Consider the following 24,495-nt stretch of genomic DNA (forward strand, 5'->3'; position numbering starts at 1 on the left):
GGCCTTAGAGAAGGTTTCCTGCACTGCTGAGAAGAATGTATGTTGTTATCTTGTTTGACAGAATATCTGCTGTTATATGTTTTGTGTGATATTTTCACTGTGAATTCCCACCACAAGTTCTTGTATTGGAATACTTGGTAACCCATTGGTGGAACTGTTTGGGAAGGATTTGGAGGTGTGGCCTTGTTGGAGGAAGCACATTACTGAGGTTGGGCTTTGGGGTTTCAAAAGTCAGTGACACTCCCAGTTAGCCCTCTCTGTCTTGTGGTTGTGTCTCAAGATATAAACTTTTATGCCTGCTGCCATCCTCACCACTACAGTGGACTCAATCATTGAAATTGTAAATCCCTAATAAACTGTTTCTTCTATAAGTTGCCTTGATCACGGTATCTTAGCATAGCAACAGAAACATAACTAAGTCATTCTTTGATACTCTTTAATTCTGAGATTTCTTTGTTAATTTATAATTTGTGTGACTTATCTAGAGAGGACAGTAGGCTGTAAAATCACCTACTGTTATTGTATTTAGACACTATCTGTCCTTTCACATGCATTAGTCTTGTTTTATGAAATTAGAAGTCCTACATTTGGTAATAATGTTTACAATTATTATATCTCCTTGGAGAATTGTTCCCTTTATTAATATGTAGTGGCTTGCTTTATCTCATCTGACTAATTTAGATTTGAAGTCTATGTTATCAAATATCAGATTAGCTGTGCCAGCTCCAGCTGGTTTTGGATTCTGTGCTGGCTAGTTTTTATGCAACTTGACACAAGCAAGTGTTATCTGAGAAGAGGGAATATCAGCTGAGAAAATGCTTCCATAAGATCTGGCTGTAGGCAAGATTGTAGGACATTTTCTTAATTAGTGATTAATGGGTGAAGGTCCAGCCTACTGTCGGTGGGGCTAACTCTGTCTAGTTGTTCTAAGTGCTATAAAAAAAGAAGGCTGAGGAGCGGCACAATGGCTCTGGGCCTTTACCTGTGACTACCTGTTCTGCTTCAGCAATATTAATGTGGATCCACTTACAGAAACTTATGGGATTCCTTTCTACTTATGCACTGGCCAGAGTACTTCATTGTTGCTGAGGCACCAGGCAGAGAACTAATGAGTTATATTATGGGCAAAGCAGAAGGCTCAGTAGCTAGGGGAGAGTGGCATGGACATGTCAAAGCTCTTCTGTCCATCCTGATTTCCACTGTCCTGGCTTGGCTGCTAAAATTATGGAGTTACTAGAGGAAATTTCAGAAAGAAACAGTGGATTTTTTGTTGATCTCTTCATAAGAGTATCCAATAAAGTTACCGTCAGCATGTACAGGCAGTTGGGTTACAGTGTCTACAGGACAGTCATAGAGTACTTACTACTCAGCCAGCAATGGGGAGCCTGATGAGGATGCCTATGAGATGAGGAAAGCACTTTCCAGGGACACTGAGAAGAAATCCATCCTACCATTACCTCATTCTGTGAGGCCTGAGGACATTGAATGACCATAGGCAGTGGTTCTTAGGCAGGTGTTCCAGACATTTTGTGGGCATACTATGTTTATAGAATCTTGCAGCTCTATCAGGAGGAAAGTAAGCATTTAAGTCTTAAAGACTTCAAAAAATGTAGGCTATGAACTTCAAATCTCATCCTTCCAATGGGCAGTAGCATACATGTTTGAACTGTTTGCCATAGTAAAATTCAGTCAAGGCAGTTAAGTCAGAAGGACACGTTCCACTCTCATGGTTGACAGTATGTGCCAAGGAAAGACTCCCTCCATTCTCCTCCTAAATCCTGTGCCTGAGAACCACTGCTGCTGCATATATATTTGTATATATGTATAGTATTTTGTATTGATCTGTTAATTGAAGCTTTAAAAGCATATGTGAAATGTATAAATCTGAGATCTATAGTAAAGCACATTGTCGACTATGAAAAGAAAAAACCAAGAAGGCTGAGCAAGTTATGAGGATCAAGCCAGCAAGTGGTACCCCTCCACTGCTTCTGCATCATCTCCTAACTCCCAGTTCCTGTTTGGATTTCTTCCCTGATTTTTGTCAATGATGAACTATGTTGTGAAAATATAAACAAAATTAACCCTTTTGTCCCAGGTTGCTTTTGGTCATGGTGTTTCATCACTGCAGTAGTCACCCTAACCAAGACAGCTTCTGTTAGCTCACCCTTTGACTCTTAGTTTGTGGGTATTTTTTTTTTTTTTACCAGCAATGTGTGTTTCTCAAAAATAATAATAGTTGGATTTGTTTTGTTTTGTTTTGTTTTGTTTGTTTGGTTTGGTTTTGGTTTTTGAGACAGAGTTTCTCTGTGTAGCCCTGGATGTCCTGGAACTCACTCTGTAGACCAGGCTGGCCTCGAACTCAGAAATCCGCCTGCCTCTGCCTCCCGAGTGCTGGGATTAAAGGCGTGCGCCACCACCGCCCAGCCATTGGATTTTTTTTTTTTAACTAATTCACCTAGCTTGGGTTCCTTCATTAGTGAATTTAAGCTATTTATATTTAAGATTGTTATTAGAAGATGATTATTTATTATTGTAATTTTGATGGTTGTTTTTCTGGTTGGTTGGATTATTACTTGTTATTTAACTCTCATCCCTGCTTGCATTAGGGGTTTGCTGACTTACTGTTCTCTACATGATGGATTCCTCTCTAGAGGTCCTTTGTTCATCTGTTTCTCCCATGAAAATTATTCCTTCTAGGGTTCTCCTGTTTGAGATCATCCATTCTTACTTGTCTGTATCTCTGTGCTAGCATGGTGGTCAGAAATTGCCTTAGTTTGTGCTTATCTCGAAATGTTATTATTTCTCTGCCAACTCTAAAAGATAACGCTGTTTGTTAAGCAATCTTGGTTGGCAGTTATTTACTTTCAAGTATTGAAAGATATCACTTTGTCCTTTCCTGGCTTTGAGGATTGCTGAAGTGAGATCTATATTATTCTGTCGTTTCTGCATTTATAGATGAGTTGGCATTTTTCTTGGTAGATTTTAACATACTTGTTTTATATTTTTGACACCTTGACTATAATGTGTCAATGGTTCTTTAGTCCTGTCTGCTGGGAGCTATAAATGCTTCTTGTGTTAAGATGTCGATTTTTCTCTTTTTGGTAACTTTTCTACTATCTTTTCATTGGATGTATTTTCTATTCTTTCTGTGTTTATCTCAGTTCCTTTTCCTGTGCTGTGGGTTTGGATCCACAATCCTATCTCAGTAATATCTAAGAGTTTTTCTGGTTCTTTTTGCAAACTTCCTTCCCCCCCTTTTGACTTACTAATGTCTGAATGTGGTATTTTGTCAACTCTACCTTCCACATTTGTTTCCCCCCACCCCCACCAGATGAAGTGTACTGACCAAGCTTTTTATTGTGATTTTAACACTTGATTCCTTGAGTTTTCATTTCCAAAACTTTAAAAGCATACTTTTATTTATTGCTTGAGAATCTCATATAAGGTCACAATGTATCTGGTCCAAGCCAGCCATGACCCCTCTTTTCCAATTTCTACAGTATCGCCCTGCTACTTCTTCCACACTGCATGCAGTGTTTTGTGTTTTGTTCCCCCTCAACCCCCCACACTGAGTCCAATAAGTGATGCTGGTGCGAGCTTTGGTGGAGGTCCATCACTGGAACATGGGCAGCCTGTCAGGGTCATACCTTTGAACCCCCCCCCACCCATTCACCCTGCAACCCCTCAACTTCCTTGATGAATTTTTCTTTCATTCTAATTTTTTACCAACATTGCTTATGATTTCCTCCATGTTGCTAACTTTCCTCACGGCCATTGATTGAGTTTACCTGTCTGTTTGTATCCTCCTCCAGGTCATTGATTGTGTTTATCAGTAAACATTTGACATCTCCATCTTATATGTTACCTGTTTCAGAACTGCTGACTTGAGTAGTTGTGATCTTTTGGAAGTCACATGGCTTTGCAAGTTTCCAGTGTGTCCGTGCTATGATCTGTGAATCTGCATTTTTGGAGGTGGGGTGGAAACTGTCTCATTGAACAACCTACTTTTGAAGCCTCAATTCCCAGGACCACTCTGTGAGGATTAAACAAACTATTGTATTAGTATCATTGAACCATACAAGAATTAGAAATACAAATAATATTCAATTTCAGGCTCCCCCCCCCCCCAATGTGTAAGCAATGATCATAATACTGAGAACAACAAAACTACTATAGAATGGACCAGAACTCAGACATTATCTAAGCTAATTGTGAAAACAGAAAACGTGAGATAAGGAAGAAGTAGTCGATGTGAGAGGTAGAGAATATCTTAGGGTCTTACTGCTGTGAAGAGATACCATGACCCAGACACTATTATAATGGACAGCATTTAATTGAGACTGGCTTACATTTTCAGAGGTTCAGGAAATCATCATCATGGCAGGAAGTATGGCAGCATCTAGGTAGACTTGGGGCTGGAGGAGCTGAGATTTCTACATCTTGATCCAAAGGCATCTAGGCGAAGACTGGCTTACAGGCAGGTAGGAGGAGTGTCTCAAAGCCCACTCCCACAGTGATGTTGTAGTGACTATTCCTGGTTGTCAACTTGCCTATATCTGGAATGAACTACAATCCAGAATTGGAAGGCTCTCCTGTGATCCTAATCTGGAGGCTGAGAGATAAAAGTTTCTGACCTGGATCTTGGCATGGAGATCTTGAGGCATAGTGGCTATGAATCCCAGAAGATTAAGACAGGGAGATCTCTGAGTTCAAGTCATCTGGGTTTAAAGGTATGGTGGTACGCACTTTTAATCTGGGCCACACCTTCTGCTGGAGACCTACATAAGGACATTGGAAGAAGGAAGATCTCCTCTCTCCTTTGCCTGATTGCCTTGTGGGAGTAAGCACAGCTAGATCCTTGGACTTCCATTCAAAGCTGCTGCTGACCATTGTTGGGAATTGGACTACAGACTGTAAGTCATCAACAAATTCCCTTACTATATAGAGACTACCCATAAGTCCTATGACTCTAGAGAACTGTGACTAATACAAATGTACTTCCTCTAACAAGGAGTCCTTGGGAACTGGGGACGGTCCTAGTGTGAAGGGAGAGGGAGGCATCCTGATCATTGGGCTCCTGTCTTTCCTGTGTATTATGCTGTGTATGTGGCTGTACTGACCATTTCAAAGGTAAAGCTCTGGTTTTTTTTTTCCTATTTCTAATTTTCTAATCTATTTTTAAAGCACAAAACATGACACTAAGTTTTGTCCTGTGAGATTTCTCTTTCAATTGGCTTGATATTCTCAATAGCCCACTGAGGTGGATATTCTGTACCACTTTGCCCAGAGTTAAACTGCAAAGTTGTTCAAGGTTAAACAGTAGCAGCATCGTGAGCACTCAAAAGCTCTGTGTCTGTGAGCTGTGGGAGCCAGGGCTCGGTGTCCTTTGTGAAGCAAAGGCAAGGATGCAGAATGATCTAATGTGCTATATTGTTGAGTACACGTTTGAAGGTGTAGCCTAGGAACAAAACAAGGTGTGTGCAGAATTTATAAACAATAATGTGTATAACATCTCAAGTACAAACAGATAGGGCTATGTAAAAAGCTTGGGGTCAGCCCAGAAACAGCCAGGAGCTGAAATATTAAAATACTATCTTCTTACATTAAAAAAAAAACAACAAAAACAAACCTGTTAACAATAAGCAAAATGCTCATGCTAATGTGATATGTGAATAAAGCAGTAAGTATAAACTGTGCCAAGAACAGGAAGGCTCCTCCTTGCCAGGATTATGGAAACAATTCAGTCTTCTCAGAAAGACATTTTCTCAAAGAGGTAGCTAGCCAAGGTTACCTGGGGTCTCCATAAAGGTCTTGCTGATCCCATACCTGAGTATGGTCCATACACACACAGTGTCTGTAAAACACTGGCATCATAAGTCTTGCCTCAGACTCCCTTGCCAACTCCCCATTCACCTCCCAGCAGCCAGCAGCTGTCACCACCAGCTCTGTCTCAAGAGCCTCCCACCCTTCATTTTAATGACCCTCCAGACAAGGCAAATGAGGCAGCTCTGCGGGTCTCTCCTCTTTACCTGGAAAGGAATTAGTGGTCCATTAGCATGAAGAGAAGTGCCTCTCTCCTCCTACAGAGGAACTGGGGCTTTGGGGAAAATGGGAAGGATGGTTTGGACTTGGCAGAGGCATGGCCACTGGAAGTGGTTGTCCAGGATTCCAGCTTTCTGTGCAGTCCCTGTCAGTTGCTTTCTTCCTTGCCTTTGGCAAACATTTTTGTCATTTGATCTGAATTTATAAAGCCTTGGCTGGTCTGGTGGGGAGAGAACAGGTGGAAGGGGGTTAGTAGCAAATGCTTCTCACAGCTGACAGGAGAGCAAGAGAGAAAGTCCCTTCGCCACGTGGCCCTTGGTTTTGCCTGAATCTTTCTATGACAGGAAGCAACCAAGCCTGAGTATTGAACCTTTCATCATACTGAGGGCAAGATCGTTTGACCCTCCAGGAGCTTGGCTAGAATTGTGATCTTTAAACCACACCACAAGCAAGCTTTTTGACACAAATGCTTTGGTCATCTTAGGACCAAGAATATTGAGACCTGGGGAGGAAGAAAGGAAGTGTGGACAAGCGTTCCTGACTGGATCATGGCTGAGCACAGCAGTCCTTACTTGCTGGGGACTGTGCTTCTGAGCTGCTCCAGCTTGTCATTGCTTTTGTGGAACCGTGTTACCACTGCTGTGCTTGAGCTGGAGAAACAGTGGCTAAGATTCTAACTTGCTTCCACTTAGGTTACAGAGATGGGGTTTGCTTCCAATGGGTTTGATTCCAGAACTGTTAGCCATTCCACCTGGTGCAGTAGCTATATATTTGGTTAGTTAGTAGGTGTTCTGTTGGTGTCTTGAGATATCAAGTGGAATGTGAATGCCATCAAAGGAGCAAGGGCTAGCACATACAACACACACACACATGCACGCACACACATGCACACCACACGCAAGTGCATACTCAGGGGAATGCACACACATACACATACACGCACACCAATAAATTAGAAAAACAGCTTTCAAATAATAGAGTAAAACCCCAAATAGATAAAATAGACTTATTTCTAATGACTCACATATGTATATGACAATGTTTAGAGGGACTGAGGCATAGAATACAAAGGAGAGCTCCAACCTTGCCTGCCTGCCAGTCCTTTTTGTGCAGAGCAGCTGCCCTGGCTCCTCTATTCCCATTTACTCAGACCCTGGGGCAAGAAGAGCCTGTGTTCAAGGTCAAGTTAAAGGCCAGCCTGGGGAACCTAGTAAGACTTGTCTCAGGATTAAAAGAAAGAAAGGGGGCTCTGAAGCCCTAGCTCCATGAGAGAGCACTAGCCTAGTGTGGGCGAGGCTCTGGATTCTTGTTTTTTCCCTATTACTTTAAAGTGCACTTCAGAAGTGGACAGTGATATGATGGGGGTGGGCACTGAGGCCTCAGTCCTCTGCACCGAGTAGGGAGGATAAGGATCTGAAAGGGCTTGTCACTAGTGGCAGTTTTCCTTCCTGTGTTTTTTCTAGGTAGGTGAGTCTTCTTTGAGTAGTATGTTTTAGGTTATTGAGGAGAGAACCCCGCTCCTCCACATTTGAGTTCTGGGTCCAGGAGTAGGTACCATAGACAGTTTGTTCTATAGCTTGGCTGGACACTTCACATCACTCAGCCATCCTGACGTCACTGGGTAACAAAGGAAATTCAAAGCATCCCTGGGCTCCTTTAGGTCTTTGTCCCTACCATTGGAATTTGTCATTTCATGGTTTCTTGGGGTCAGGCTGTTTCCTCTATGAGCTAATAAAGGAAGACGCACCCTTCAGTTCAGTGAATATAGAGGCTACCACAGAGCCCAGCTGCTCTGAGCTTGCTTCGCAGCTGCTCTGAAGCCCCTGGTTGGAGAGTAATGTCCTCTGGGGCAGATCTGGGATTAGGACTCCAAATCAATACAAATCAGACTCTTTCTAAATCCCTTAATTGCCCTGGGAAGGGAGTTCCTGGGAATGATAGGTCAACAAAAGGGGCACAGGAGTGTAGGGGATGTTGGGGTAGGTTTGCGGGGTTGCAGCACATAAGATCTCCCCCTCCACACACACACACATAATTTATTCTGGAGCCAAATAGGAGTGGCTATGGTCCAGGAACACAGACTGAGGGCACCCCAACTCCCATGTTGTAATGTAAGAACAGTTTGATGAAGTTTTTATAATAGTGGAACGAAGAAAGTCTTAAATAGAGGTGCTTTTAAATACATTGGTGGAAACAGTAAGTAGATGGGTCAAAGCAAAGCAGAGAAATCTCAGCTATATGCCTTGGATGCTATCTGATGATCCTTAGCCTCTTGGTTGGTAGAGGCTAGAGTTTTATAAAGTTAGCACCTTCCAAAACATTTTTATCTGTTAGTTGCAGGATGTTGGGTCAGACACAGAGGTGGGCAAGGAATGGTTATTTAGGGGTTACAGATAAATCATAATTAGACTCCAGACCTGTAACATTCCACACGCAACCAACATCTCCGGGACACTAATCAGTCAACTGGCCTTGCAGAAGGTTCAGTTGAGGGGGCAGCATCTTTGAGGGACTGTGAGTCCACAGAAGGTTGCTCTTGAGGGATGGTTTCACCATAGAACTTTGTGGCTGCCTCTCTTTGAGTAAGAAAAGTTAGGAATATGTAAAGTGGTCTCTTATTTAAACTTCTGAGAGTTGAACATGGTGGCACACACACCTGCAGTCTCAACACTCAGGAGTCTGATACAGAAGGGTTGAGAATTCAAGGCCAGCTCTAGGCTGCATAGCCAGATCCTGACTTAAATAAATTAATATCTTGAAAATTGTTTGATTCTATGTCTTCATAATGCTATGTAATTGAGAGAACTATGCAATTCCAAAGAGTGACAGAAGAAAACGGCCCACCAAGTTAGATCTTCTGTGGTGACTGTGCAAAATCCTGGGTTGATCAGATCGATCAGTAGGCAGCACCTTTGTAGGGCCAGTGTGGGGGCCTGTCTTTGTGTCTCCAGCTCCTTGTAAAATTGCAAGCTGTGTGTCAGTGCTGAGAACATGAAAACAATAATAAGAATAAGGTGGGAGAGTGACAGAGGACACGGGGCATTGTTTTGTGGCTTCCACAAATGTGAATGGACATGTGGACTCTCACATAGATGTATACATATACAACACACACATGCACACATACCACCACCACTACCACCATAACCTCACAAATTATAAAATATTTCAAAAAATTGATTAAAAAATCTCAAATTGATAGAAATAGTTTTTTTTTAAATTTCTAACTAGACATATACATATGTACATGACGCTAAATTGAAAGGAACTGAAGAATAGAGATTACAGGGAAAAGCCACATTCTTGTCCTGTCTACCAGCTTCTTGTCCTTCTTCCCAGGGAGGAACTCCCCCCAGATCCACTGTCACACAGGTCAAAAGCAGGTTGGACACTGGTCAGACATGGATACTTCTTCCAAAGTCACCCCGTGCATCTACTGTGGGCATCAGTCTGTAGCTGTAGCTTTAAGCCTTAACACACGATACATGATGTATTCTTTCTAGCCTTGCTTTTCAGGAGTGCCACTCTGAAATATCACAAACCACAGATCCAGTGCTTTGATTCAGTTTGTTTTCAGTCTATTTGCAAAGTTCCTCATACTTCAGAATATTTATGAGCTCTGAGCTTGAAATGACATTAGCAAATTCTGACCCTTCAGCTTCAATTTCTGCAGACTGATGTTTTCCCTCCCAGCAACCAAAATTGATTGTTTGATTTTATAGCTGAGAGGGGTTTTTTTTTTCCCTTTCTTTTCACTTGTCAATGAACTAAGGAGGCCCACAAAGAGGAAAACAGGACTGGCTGGACTATACAAATAGTTGCCTGTTAACTGGAGAGGCCTAGTTGAGGGTGAGAGAGTGGAGACTTTGCCTCAGTAAGTACTGCCACAATCGGGAGACTTGTGGGAGAGAGTCACGTGGCAAGAGCAGTGTATGAACACTTTGAGATTTGAAAGGAGCAATTGTTTATTAATCTCATTCCATGTACCAGGGTGCAGTGGCTGCAAAACTTAGTGCCAATTGCTCTGTGTCTGAATTGCCTCCTCCAGCTTATGGGTCAAAAATCCCTGAGAACGAACAGCTTGATGGAGCACTGACTGCCAGTTTTTTTAATCCTAGGGTGCTGATGGGGTTTGCTGGGGGAATAAGAAGGCCAATTTAGCCTCGACCATATGTGCTGTGCACTCAGGGTTAATGTATTTTGACATGTGTATTTCCTGTAGGATCGTCTTTCTCTGCAATTCACCCAATTTTGGAGAAGTACTTACAAGGATTATATAGGCTATAGAATATTAATTAATGTTCTTTCTGAGTGGAAACTTTACTCCTTCTGTGAGGTCTCGCTCAGTAGTTGGCATATTTTTATAATCCAATACTTGTTTCCTATCTGTATGGAATGTATTTTGCTCTTAACGATGATAGCTCTCAGTTCCCTAGGAGAGAATAGCCTCTCAAATATTCAGGATTGTAGGGGAGCTTTTGGGTTGTCAAATATCATCGTCTTGTAAGTCAAGTTTCAAATTCCCATTTAGTTGCTAGGTACTTGCAATCTCCAATATTAATTCTCATTAATGCTCTGGGCTGCCAGCCACATCTGCTCAGGATATCAGTAGAAATTGGCCTGCCATGTACTGGCGTGAGTCGGAACTATACAGGAAGTGTGGTTCCCCGCTTGTTTGCTCCAAGGACCCTGGAAAGAGACATGGCTAAACATATAATATGAAAGGTCTTTACAAGTCATTGAATCATTTTTCCAGATTAGATTTCCAAATGTCAAAAGAAACAGCAGCTCATTAAAATTGCAGCTGTAAAATCCACCAGCACCACATGTAGAAAAGTGATTACAGAGCAAGCTTGATTAATTAGGTGTGAAAATTTAGGACCAGCGTGGTAATAAATGATAGAACTCACCCAGCAGCCTGTTTCCCTTCCACAGTGTTTCTCTGAATGGCCAATTTTCCACTTGTCTGTTGTACAGAGATCACATTTCAGAGCTGCTAAAGTTTACATCTAAATTATGGCGGCAGCAGAAGACCTCGAGGGAGCTGCAGACAGACCCTGACTTGGGCTTTGCCATCCTCTCATACATGACCTTGACACATAGCTAGACCATTCTGCACCTTGTTTGTTGCATCTGCAGAAGCTGAACATCTGTGCCTACCTGTCTACCTTTCTTCTGAATAGAAACGGTTATGTGGATAAATGAACAGAATAAACGTTACATGATTTTGTATGCAGCTTTGGGATCATTGTGTGCAAGAGATAGTATGATATGTACATTATATGCTCATTGGTCCCCATGGTTTAGAAATCTGATGTTATAGTTTATCAGGCTAATCTTTTGAAAAGAACAAAATAAATCGTAAAAGTGCCTTCCTTGGGTTTTGGGACATAGAAGGTATTGTGGATAGTTTATGAATCTCTACTATTTGAGCAGAGAGTTATTCAAAGGATAACAATGGAAAATAATATACTTATCAGCAGAGAACCACTGTTGTAAGCAAAATATGTCTCCTTTGATTATTCAGAAGATAGTATTGTATCATGCTTCAAGGTTATATGAATCAACCAATACGTGTGACTATAGTGCTGACGGATTATATAGCCTACTTCCCCTCAAGTCCCAAATGGTCTGTGACTTACAGCTGACTTCTCAAGGAAGTCTGGTTTCCACAGCTCACTATTCCAGAACACCCATTATTTGGTTCCAATATGATCCCTTGCTATTCATATCTGGAGGTCGAACCAGACAAATTATATTACTCCTTGTGCATTTCCTAGAATTCCTCACATCCAAGCATGTATAACCCATGAAATGGTGTATTGAGCATTTGCTCTGTCCCAGGCATGGTGCTAGGTCATGGTGGAGAAGAGCCTTTGACCACATATAGTCCTGAAATTCCAGTCTCTCTTTGCCTAGTAAGAACCGAAGTTTACATGGACATTTACAGTCTCATGAAATTACTACAATGATGAATGCTCTGCTATCTAGTTTCCGAAGTTCATGGCTCCCTTTCACCCAGTATTTTGACCTGTACTTCATTTTAACTACACATTCCAGCTGGCCCATAGCTGTAAGCATACTTTACTTAAAACAGTTTCCTTTCCTAATGTGCCTTTAATTGTGCCACCCCCTCACTGTGGTTTTGTCCTTGCTGTGACATTATTAAATACCACTAACACTGTTACTATTTTGTTTCCACTATTTTTTCCCAGCTTGTCTTCTTTTCAAGCTTTGACTCTCCCATGAACTATACATTAAAATTTCAATGGCTGTCTGGACAATACCCTGAACTCTCTGTTATTCTGTCATACCAATCTGGCCCCATTCATTCTGCTCACTTACCTGTGGTGCTGAAGACATCAGATGAAGGATACTATAATAATCATATTCTTTTAGTTCATCTGTGTGACATTGCTGCTACCAGAAATCACTTCTGAGTTCCACATTGCTGCCAAGTGGGTATTTAAGAACTTCTCAAATGGCAGACCATAAAGTAAATGTTTCATGTTAAGGAGCCTGAAGTTTATTCCCAAGAAACAGGTTGTTGATAGATTGGTGAAAGTCTTCAAGGCATGTGTGTGTTGGGGGTAAAGGGAGGCAGAAAAGGAAAGAGATGACTGTGTTTGTCACTCAACAAGTCAGCTCTGTTCTATCTGGAAGATATCTGGAGGTGAGTTTGAGGGAATAGGACTAGAGTCTAGGTAAGGCTGATGAAGAAGGTCTTGTAAGAATGTTAGAAAGGAGACATCACATTTGAGAGATGAACAGTGAATAATACCTACAAACTCTAATTGATCAGAAAATGCAAAAGGAAGTAATTTTGTTGGGAGAAAGCCATGATTTTAGTTATCAATGTGCTTGAGTTTTCGTTACCTGTAGAATAGTGACATGGGGCTCTGATATGTGCATCTGAAGCATACAGGATGAGGCCAAGGCTAGAAATATAGAGATTCAGGCGCTGTTGGCATATAGATGGTAATGAAAATGACGAGAAGGAGGACTATGGTTCCCAGGGAGCATGTGGAGTGAGAAAAACCGTGGGCAGAGGGCGGAACCCTGCAGAATGGCAGCCTTCACTGAGCAGATGGGAGATGATGAGCCCATGGTGGGGCCAGAGAAGAAACCATCCAAGGTACAAGGAGAGCCAGGGAACGTGGTGTCATGGAATACTCAAGAAGAAAGGAGTGATTAATTATTTCACAAGTAGTGAAGAAATCCAGTAAGATTAAGATTTTAAATTGCCCATTACATGTGACATTTAAGAGCTCCTAAGTGACATTTCCTGAGAATACATTCAATTGAAGGTAGGAGCAGCAGCCAGATTACTGAGGGCTCTGGAGGAGGCGAAGAAGTTCAGTGAGGATGAGGTTTTCTGGAAGATTGCACATGAGGAGAGATATTGATGGGCCAGAGGGCTAGCACCTAGATGATTGCTAGGGGGCCAGCAGGTCACTGTATAGCTGGGACCACTCTGTGGAAGAGTTTTTGTCTATCACTGCCTCTCATTGTCCAAGGACATGTAATTCTTTTTGAGACAAAATCTTAGAGTCCTCTGGCTTGTCTGGGGATTTCTTTGTAGCCCAAACTGACTTTGCATTCCTGGTATATAGGCGTGTGCCAACATGTGTGGCTTCCACGGGATAACTGAGTTAATACTTAGACATGAGACCTCTGAACCAGGGGAGTTGTTGTTTCCTTAACTTTTAAAATTATTTACCTATTTTTATTTTATGTGCATTGATATTCTGCCTTGTATGTGTGTACGAGGACGTCAGATCTCCTGGAACTGGAGTTAGACAGTTATGAGCTGCCATGTGGGTACTGGGAATTGGATCCTTTGGAAGGGCAGCCAGTGAGCCACTGAGCCACCTCTCCAGCCCCAAGTTGTTATTTTCTATTTCATCACTCTCCAACACTGGTCCTATAGTTTTTTAATGGCATTTGGTTTTCCTAAAACCCAAACTATAGTTGTCTATTTACATGATAGATATTAATTTCCTCATTAGATCTTAAGTATCATATAAGTGCAGTATATTTCTTTAATATTTACTTTTCTATATTCTATCTGCCTATACTCTAGACTATAAAGTATGTAACAAAATGCTGTGAGGCCCACGGGAACTCAATAAATAATTACTGAAGGAGTACAGAAATCTGACTACCATTCACAATTGTGTAGAAATATTTTGGAACCTGAGTTAACACTGAATTTTTTTTAAACAGAATCAATTAACTGAAGGTGACCTGCGGCTGGAATCTTTACTGTGTTTGTTGACAGATGTCTTTAAATCAGACTTCCATTGCACACAGCTGTTGGAAAAAATGAAGCTGACTTTCCCCAAAGCTGGCAGTCCTACCAGGCTATACTGTTGAGGTCCTAAATTATTGGGCAGTAAATCTAATGGGAAGATCTCAATCTTGGTTCATCTCTCCTATCTTTGATGATAAAAATCTAAACCTTACACAAAAATTTGTAAGTCCTGACTTAGAAATGTCTGTTGTATAAACAAAAGCCTACTGTTCTCCAGTGTGTACCATCGAAAGGGTAATGGATGTCAAGTCTAGTTGTAGTATTTAAGTAGAATGAAGAACTACATGCATTCTCATGTCCTATGACTTTTCTAGAAGCCTGTGAGCTTTGCCCTCAGGCCCTGAGATGATGAAGAACAGGATTAACACATATTTCCTATGTCTTCCTTAAAATCCTAGCACCAAGGTAACCATCCTCTTTCAAAAGGAAGAATGTGGAGTTTGAGCAGGCCCTTGAGAATTGAAACACTTGAGCTTGCTTGAAGGCAGTCAATGGGCCTCTTTTACCTGAGCAAGAGAAAAAACAATATTCATATTCCTGGGTAAGCACAGTAGCCTTCACATGTGAGAGACTCTGTTGGCAGTCACTTGTCCTGGCCCAAACTGCCAATGTGGCAATGTCCCTTCACCTCATCTCCATGGAAAGGTTAGAATAAGAACTGTGCAGTCTTCCTGGGCCTGCAGGCCTCTGATGGACCTTGTGTGTAGATGGCTCCATCTCTGCTGCTTACTTGAAGCTCTGATGAATCATGATATCCATACTTAATGCCAGCCTTGGTCCCTGCTGACTAGAACTGGATTTCATTTGTTCCCAAGACTGGAAGATACTCCTAAGTCTGCTACAGGCTGAGTACTTCATCCCAGGGGACAAGCACTGAGAGAACAGGACAGGCCAAGTGTTATCTGCTGTTGCTCTGGAAACAGTTGCTAGCATCCACAGGCCAGTGGAAGCATCTCTGTATATGATAAAGTGAACATTTTATGTGCCTAATGAGTCTGTTGGCGAGTCTGTTCCAATTACTTTTCTGGGGGAAAAAGAACAGAACATGCTGGCATGAATAAGTAGTGGCCGAGTGTTCATTTAAAAGGTCAAGTGGATTTGGTCCCTCCACTAGTAGAGACTCCTCCCTTGGCTCCATGTCTTCGTGCCTTCATCAGATGTTTGCTTCTGATACCATGTGGTGCACCCAGGGTTTGATGGAACCAGTACAGTGTGCATTTTTGGGCTAACTCATCTTTTATTAGGGTTTCTTTTCAAAAGAGTTTATGCAGAGCAATGGAGAATAAAGTTTCTGCCTCAGTGCCATTGGGAGATGTGAAGAAAGGATTAACCATATAACAGAAATGTTAAGATTGTGAATTCAAACAAGTAAGCTGGAGCCTGCCTGGGGAATCATTTTCTTAAAACAGTTGTGACAAAAATCTCATACAGATGCAAAGTGGATGTCAGGAAGCCTGTAGCTGCCCTCCATTCTGGATGGCTACCAGTGATTGCAAATATTTGTGGTAAAGTTACAAGCTGTCAGTAGTGACATGAAACTTACAGAGGGAACATAATTTGAGTGTAGACAGGGACGGTGGAACAGAGCGTCTTGATTAAGTTAATATGTATTGATATTTCTCCTGTTGTTTTGACTTCCCAGGCTGTTTAAATTCAGTCTTGTCACAACAGAAAACAAAAGAGGATGCTGTGACATTGATTTTTGAGAGCCTTGCCTCAGAAGGATAGTTTTGTGTTGTTTTGTTTTGCTTTTTTTTTTTGTGCATGTGTCTGTGCTCTGGGGTTGACAGTCAGGAAGGCAGAAATGTTAAAACTGTGGCGCAAATAATCACGTTAAATTGCTGAGCATAAATTATCAAGGGGAATGCATTTTGATTGTAAGCATAAATCAATTTTATGCAACACAAAATTGCCACCATTTGAGTTTGCTGAGGTAACTTATTTTTGGCAGCCATGAGCACAATGTTGGTTTGGAAACAGAAAGGCTGGAGTCCATGGACCCCAGGAACCCACTCACAGACTTCTGGAAATAAACCGCAAGCCAGGAGAGTTTGTGCTTCTGGAGAAGTGCCCACTTCACACTAATGGTAGTCACACAAGCTTGAACTTGGGGACCATGCCCACAGCAAGATTCTCACCATCGGATACAGCCTCTTCATTTAATGCTTCTAATAGCCGCACTTATAATTCAAAACCAAATTTAGCTGTAAACTTGCAGCCTATTCTTGCACCATTAAGTCTGCCTCATCATAATTTTAAAAGACTTGTTTGGTTTTAGCAGACAGACAATACACTATCATCTAGCCATCTCCCTATTATCTTCACAGAAAAAAGCCAATAATTTCTACAATCAGAATATCTATAAACCAGCATGTTGGTCCCTGCTGCTCATACGTGGCATTTTTTTAAATTTAACTTTTCATTGGTTTATTATGAATTTCACATTATATACCCCAATCCTAGACATTTCTCCACCCCTTTCTATCTTCCTAAAAAGTCTGATGCTCGATTTGAAAAATTACATTCAGATTCCACATGACCTCTCCTGTGTGGGTCTGTTTGTCACTCATCCGATGCTTTGTCCACCTGCGACTAGAGACCCGTTCCACGCAGACAAAGGGGCCCAGAGGGTCTATGGCACTGTCCTTACAACCCCCCCAACAAAAGAAAAAAAATCTCATTGTGAAAGCTGTAGTGTGTTAGTGCATGTCCCATGGTCTGCCCTTTTGTTTATACTTCTTTGCTTGCAAATGTTCATTGCAGTGAATCATTCATTGGTCTGGTTTGAGACCTCTGGCTCCTGCCACCCTATCAATACTGGGTCCTCACTTGGACTCCTCTCAAAGATCCTGCTGTTACTTTTTGTCACAGGATCTTATAGCTTTAGATCTCTAGGACCAGCCCCATCATGTGCTCTGGCAGTTCATAGATGAGGTACATGCTACAGTGGGTCAACTCAGAGCTCTTGGTCTGGTCCTGGGTGGTAGCTAAGCTGGCTATCCTACTAGGTCTCCCACACTTACACCAGCAGTCCAAACTCTCCAACACTGACCTGACTCCAGTTATCAGGGAATAGAGCAGCCCCACTCTCATGACCTCAGGGGCTGGCTTTCCTGCCTGGTATAGGTGGTGAGGGTTGAGGGCTGTTGGGTGGGGTGCAGAGCATCTATCCCTAGCTCATGTCACCATGAAGACAAGTGGCAAGGTGATCTCTCTCCTACACTCATGCCTCTGTGTGGCTCACCCACAACTCTGAAACCATGGTCAGCTCTACTGTGCTGACCCAGCAAGGTGAAGAACCCACTCTCCTGGGTGCTGTACCTGCCATAGGTGGTGAGGGACAAGGGGGTAGGGGGTTGGCGTTTGTGGCATTTTTGAAGTGAGGGAGGAGATGTAAACTGAATGCCAATGTTGCTAATCTGGGAATTTTTAGTACTCAAACATTGCTGCTTCTTCCAGGAAGCTCTATGCTTCCTCCTTTCACAGACTATGTCACTTCAAATGGAAAGCAGTAGATGACACAAGCCATTTTCCTTCTTGCTTCCTTTTTTCTTGCACATTCATCAAGAGAGCAGATATACTTATTTTAGTTTGAAGGAGCTTCCTGTTGGAGCCTAAAGGGTAGAGATCAAGGTGATGGTTTTTGAAGGGATGCTAGGATCCTGTATTACTTCATTATGACTACAGCAACTAAACAGAATGACACATGACAAAAGAGGCCAGGTAAAGCTGACCCCTGGCTGCCATCAACAATGCTGTGACAATCAACAGTAGTGCTGTCAATAGTGTCAGATCATGGCCATGTATCCTGGGACACAGGGCATGCAGTGTGAGACCGAGAACACAGGCTATCATGAACAGAACTCTGACCTATGAAAGTTGTTATCTTTCCCTTGCCCCAACTTGGCAATGGGAGAATAGCACTCATCTCAAAGATCTGTTAGAGGAAATGGGATCTGTAGGAAAAGTTTAGAAGAGTCCAGGCCATATGGAAAACAGCATGTGTGCCTCCTTGGTACTCAAACGTATGTCTATGTACACACTACAGAACATAGTCCTCACCAGACAGAAAATACCCACAATGACAACTTCCCACCTAAACCCATTCATCACTTGCTTGAAAGGAAAGCTCTAGGGTTCCATTTATAAGTGGGTTTGATGACTTTCTTTTAAATCCCCTTTTACAGAGTGGGTAGATACTGTAGACAGAACTCTGGAAATGGTAAAGGACTCTTTAAAGTGAATACAGTGCAGATGCCCCAATCCCTAGAGAGATGCAGACATACTCACATCTAGGAACTAGCTAACCGTCAGTTAAATTGAGGCCATATTTGTCTGAATTAGGCAGATATCTCAAAGAACTGCTTTTAAAGACTTATCTTAGAATCAAGCATGTGTGTGTGTGTGTGTGTGTGTGTGTGTACAGTCTTGTGCACATGATTGTGAGTGCAGGTGCCTGTGGAGGCTAACAGCATTGATGATGTCCTGGAGCTGAAGTGACAGGTGGTTGTGAGTGGCCTTACGTGGGTTCTGGGAGTTGAACTCGGGTTCTCCAGAAGAACAGCAAGTACTGTTAAACACAGAGCCATTTGTTCACCCCCCCCAAAAAAAGTGCTTTTAAAAGGAAATAAATGCAAAAAAAGAAATGAAAGGTAAAATGATCAGAAGGTCTGAAATTGTCATTTTCAAATAATATGATCATATGCAAAGACAAGTCAAAAGAATCAAGCCACGTTGTGGAGAAGGCTGGAGACACCATCAGAAACAACGTGGTCATCAAGAGACTGCATGTCTCCTATGACGGCATTGACAAACTAGAATATTTAAACAGTCTAAAGAGCCACCTATAACACCAGAAACCTAAAACAAAGTATGTTGTTAAGCCAAGGAGTGCACTAGATATCTATAGAAAGCCCTAAAAATTTATTATATCTTCTATATGGCAATAACCCAAATGTATGTTGGGTTGGATAATTTTAGACCTGAATTGGATAATTTAAAGAGGAAAATGTACTATAATACAGATGTTAATATTTTCAAATTATTCTATACTTCAGTACCTTTCCAATGGAGATACTAACTGGATACTTTTGAAAAGGGCTTAATGTATTTATTCTAAAATTATACAAAGATAGAAAAGTCCATAGATGACTAGGTCAAGATTGCGAATGCTTTGCTTTCCTGTGAGATTTGCAGGAAACCATGGAAGTTAAAAGAAATCATCACTAGTCTGAGAGCAGACACATAGACCAACAGAACAAATCAGAACTCCTCCAGATAGTCTCACTACATGTAGTTAACCATTTTACAGGTAGGATTGAAAAGTGGCTAGGAGGTAGATATCTCTTTAGCAGGTGTCATGAGATGAACATTTGCTACATGAAAATAGAACTAGACCACTCACTAAAGCTCTGAGCAATGTTGGCTTCAGCTTAATTACAGCTTGAAAAGCAAAAAATTCAAGTTACAGAAAATAACGTTAAGACATAAAAGGTACATAAAATCAAAAACTGGACTATAGTCAGGCTTCATGGGTAGAATTGCTTTGGACAGACTGAGAATTCAAATATATGATAATGTATATAAAATACAGAATTTTTGAATTAAGATTAATACTTGAGCATTTTCCATAGCTCTGCAAGAGAAAGGCACGAACCCTGCATTAGAGACTTTACTGTTGCTGTGATGAAACACTATGACCAAAGCAACTCAAGGAAGAGTTGATTTTGGCTAATGGTTTGAGAAGGAGAGTTCATATTAGGAGAGGTGGTAGCAGCTGGTGTCCAGAGCAGGAAGCTGATATCACGTCTTCAACTGCAAACATAAAGCAGACAGAGAGTGAACTAGAAGCAGGGTGAGGTTATAAACCCTGGAAGCCTGTCTCCGTGGTCTACTTTCTCTAGCAAGACCATACCTCCTGAAGGTTCTCTATCTTTCCCAAATGCTATCATCAGCAGGAGACCAAGTGTTCAAATACCCCAGCCTATGGGGACCATTGCTCATTCTAACCACCATAAACACTAGTGTACACACAGGTTATAAGCCACAAACTTACATCAGATGGAGCTCAATGAAGCCCAACAAGCAATAGCAATGAACGGACAGCTCGAAATGGATTGAAGTATCAAAATAAGCTACTACATTATAATTCGCAGTAATTTGAGTTCTATATGAGTGGTGAAGAGTAGAAGTCCAGAAACCTTCATGCTTAGAGCATAGGCCAAGCTGTCTGTTTCTAAGAGCAATTTGCCAGTATAAGCTTCTATCAATCTTCCGCGTGCGCGCACACACACACACACACACACACCATGGTTAGTCAGTTCCCCCCTTGGTATGTATATTCCAGAAGTTTCCCCAGGGCCATGTGAACACATGGCTAAGGATGTTTATATTGTAGAGCTACCATTATCCTTCTCTCTCACACATATGCTAATGGTTGCCCATTGTAGGGCTAGTAAAGTAACAATGACAGATGGCAAACAGATGAACCCATGGTCAGATTTCAGATGAGTACAGGTCACTTAACCAGAGGACAACTTTCCCCCTTTCTCTTTCTCCTGCCTCTCCTTTTCCTTACCTCCTCCCTCCCAGCCTCTCCTCTAGCCCCACCACACTCCCAATAAGGACCATCTACCAAGACCACCTTATAAGCAACACTTGGGCTTATGGGATGAGTTTGTTTCTCCAATTTCCCCCTGCACTGGGATTGATGTCACTTTATTTCTGGCACAGAGCCAATTTCCCACAAGTGGAATATCAAGGCATCCCTCTTCACCGGAGCAATTGGGAATTTCATTTAGTTTCATTATGATAAAACTTCACTCAGCCTGAGTGCATGATAAGCAGCTCTATTGCATTTTCCATATCCACGCATCTAAGAAAAAGGCAAGTCGGGCTCCAAATGTATGCAGATGCTAGGATTCTAAGATGAAAAATAGTGTGTGGAGTGGGCGGGGGGAATGGGTGTACGCTGCTCAGAAGTCTCGGATGCTAAATAACAGCAGCAAGTATTCAAAAACTATTTCTAGATTTTTTTTTCAGAAAATCTTTAACTTCATCAAGGGATAAATCAATTTGCAGGTGCTATTGACAGCTATTTAAGTGAGAGGATGGAGCATCTTGATTGGGAAAAGTAAACTAAAGGAAAGAGCTAAATAACCCATTATAAGTGCACATTCCAGTCTATTTTCATAGGCTTGGTATTCTTATTATTCTCTCTAGGGAGTTAATTATTGGAGGGTACTATTTTTTCCATCGGACTTCATCTGTTAATATCCTCAAATTTACCAACAAGGAGAACCGATAAGAACATAGATGGAGGCAAGTCGTTCTTCAGTCTTCCCAGGAACTAGCATCTGTTGTCGCTCTTTATGCCCAGGTACCTACTGATAATGAGCATTAAATAATTATTTATGTACATTGAAATAAAAGGGTAATTGAGCTCAAAGGTTAATGGACTTCCACATTAGCAAATTCTTCCTCCCCAAAGCATTTCCTATGGAAGTGATTTGTACTCATTATTTTTTATAGTCTCATTCACTCTTTCTCAAATCCTTCACCTGGCTCCTATTCCAGGCCAGGGATAGGCTGGACATTGCTGTGTTTGCCTCTAGCTTGCTTGCTTATGGCAGGGACTCTTCACTAGAAGAATGCAGGAAAGGTGAGTTGGAAGCCAACTCTAGAGCGCTCAATGGTTCCTTCTTTAGTTCCACTGGAGTCTATTTTTCTCTGAAGACTGTGTGCCTGCCTCTCTCTCTCTCTCTCTCTCTCTCTCTCTCTCTCTCTGTCTCCTATATAAAATGGGTGTTGTTGTTTTAAGGCTTTATGTGCAGTTGTTACCACCTTCTGAGGCCAAGGGAAACAGTCAGCTCACTTCTCTCAGGAGCTAAGCTAGTCCTGAGAGACTGCTTCCAAACTTTCAGAAATCCTTAACTTTATGACATTTCTTAGACTACAGGAGACACCTGTGTCATGAATTTTAGCATCTAGGTTTTCTACTGTTGTAGTAATTATTAACCCATTTCATAATTAAGTTGAAACTTGGAAAGCTTGATTAAAGAGCCCAGAGGCTGCATTACAGGCATGTAAAGGAAACATGCATCATGCCATGGAACATTGTAAGTGGACTCAGAACTTTCCCAAATGACACGTCATTTCCTTAGATGCCACTCTGAAGACCCAGGGAACCGCCTGGTTAGGATCTGCTTCAGTACACAGATGGAGCACAGTGGTTCCAAAGTCAGTCATCTCATGTTCTGGAAAGAGAGAGGTCTTGGGAAGGGAAGACAAAGAAGGCTGGGGTGAAGAAAGAACAGAGCACACAGAAGTGAAGCTATTAAAGAAGGGAACAGAGATGATCATTATGAACAGGTCTTCAGAAATGATGAGTGCTGATCTGAACTGTGTAGCTAATGTATGTGTGCAGAGCAAGCTGGCACACAGGGAAGGGGGAGCCCTAGCCCCCTTATCTTCCTCTGTCTGTTTGAATGCAAACCCCATTTCCCTGCTTTCCTTCCCTTTATATCCACTGGAAGGAATTTTAGGGAGGAAACTTGCTTCATTTCCCAAGTTTTCAAAAGGTGGGTTGATTGCAATTTAACCCTTTAATTGTACCTCCCAGAAGTTGCCTTAGTTTGTTTCATTAAAATTGTTAATAGCAATGGAGAATTCTGTCTCCCCTCATCCCTTATGCCTCCTCTTAACCAAAAGCTCTCTTGTATGTAGAATACCTCTTGTAAACTACATTTTGATGAAATTAGAGGCATCCATATTAATGCCACTTGTTTTCTGAAATCTCCCAGAGAATGGTCTTGAGATGCAATGTTTTGGGTTCTGTCAAACTCACATGTCAGAGAGGAATGCCTGAGAGCTTAAGCTATTATGTGAATAGTCCCCTCACTCGTCCCCCTACCACTTGTACACACTCTGGAGTCGTGCTTAGAGTCTGCTAAACCATCCACAGTGCCACTCTGTCAGGAATCCTGCCTGTATCCTTGGCTCATGATTGCTGATTGAAGTGTGTGGCATATGTCCCCTATATATAGAAATGCACACATCTATACACGGCTCTGTGGCTACAGATAAGCACACTGGCACTCCCACATGTGAATCTCTGCAAAAAAAATTTTTTCTTGACTCTTTCCTCCAACCCAATGATTTCCTAACGATCTGTTACCCATCTAAGACAGATTGCTTTTCATGGTTCAGCAGTCCCTGCGCAGACATTCATTTTAATCAATAGAGCAGTCAAAAGAAAGAATAGATTTACTTGTTTTTTCTTTCTTTACATTTAATTGAAAATTTTCAAATGATTTCCAACTTGTGTGGGTTTCAAAGTTTTTAGGAAGTCCTTACAGGTAGGTAGGGACATGAGGAATAAGGGAGCTTAAAATGCCCTCCTTGATCAGCAACTACCTGCTCAGTGCCAGGCTGGAGTAGGGTGCCAGAACCTTCTGCACCCTCTCCGTTTCCTCATTTCTCACTGCGCAAAGCTCCCAACACTCACATACATCCATTGGTTTCGGTGTCACCAACCACGAGGCTATGACACAGCCGGTTTCCCACCTCCACTCCAATCCTGACCTTTGAAATTTCTTTCGAAGGAGGAGCCTAACAATGCTACTTCCTTGACCACTGTGTGACTTTGAAGTAGTAATTGAGCCTGTACGATTTGGTTTGCTAGTCTGTAAGATGTAGATAAGTGGAAATTCGTCAGCAGAGCACACAAAGTTCTTGTCCCCCAATGGATCAGCTAGTCTTAGAACTTGCCTCACCATTTCATGGCACTCAAAGGAATTCAGAACCTCCCAGTCCCTGTTCTCCATGCATATTTGATGCCTAATGACATTCATGTGGTAAACTCTATTATCTTGCCATTATGCCTCCTCTTTCTACCCTCTACCTGGTGCAGAGCTATGCATCCAGTATGAATAAACATAGAAAGCAGTGTTATGATGGATATAGCTTGGTGGAAACAATAACACCTAGAAGTCAGTCTTTGTGTCAAAATTTGATCCTGCTAGAAACCCCCTCAAAGTTACCCCACTGGTTGGTGATGAGCTGACATCCCAAGGCCTCCAGATCCTTGCAGACATATTAAAAGAGAAAAGTAAACTGTGAGTCAATCTTAGAATGTTTTT

General features: G+C 41.8%; 1 pseudogene; it reads left to right on the forward strand.

The window, feature by feature from the left end:
- The first annotated feature begins 1,311 nt into the window (after positions 1 to 1,311).
- Positions 1,312 to 1,489, forward strand: LOC110301492 (N-alpha-acetyltransferase 20 pseudogene; annotated as a pseudogene).
- Positions 1,490 to 24,495: the final 23,006 nt, after the last annotated feature.

This window comes from Mus caroli, unplaced genomic scaffold (assembly GCF_978045245.1).
Source record: "Mus caroli unplaced genomic scaffold, Mus_caroli_1 scaffold_11, whole genome shotgun sequence".
Taxonomy (NCBI): Eukaryota; Metazoa; Chordata; class Mammalia; order Rodentia; family Muridae; genus Mus; species Mus caroli.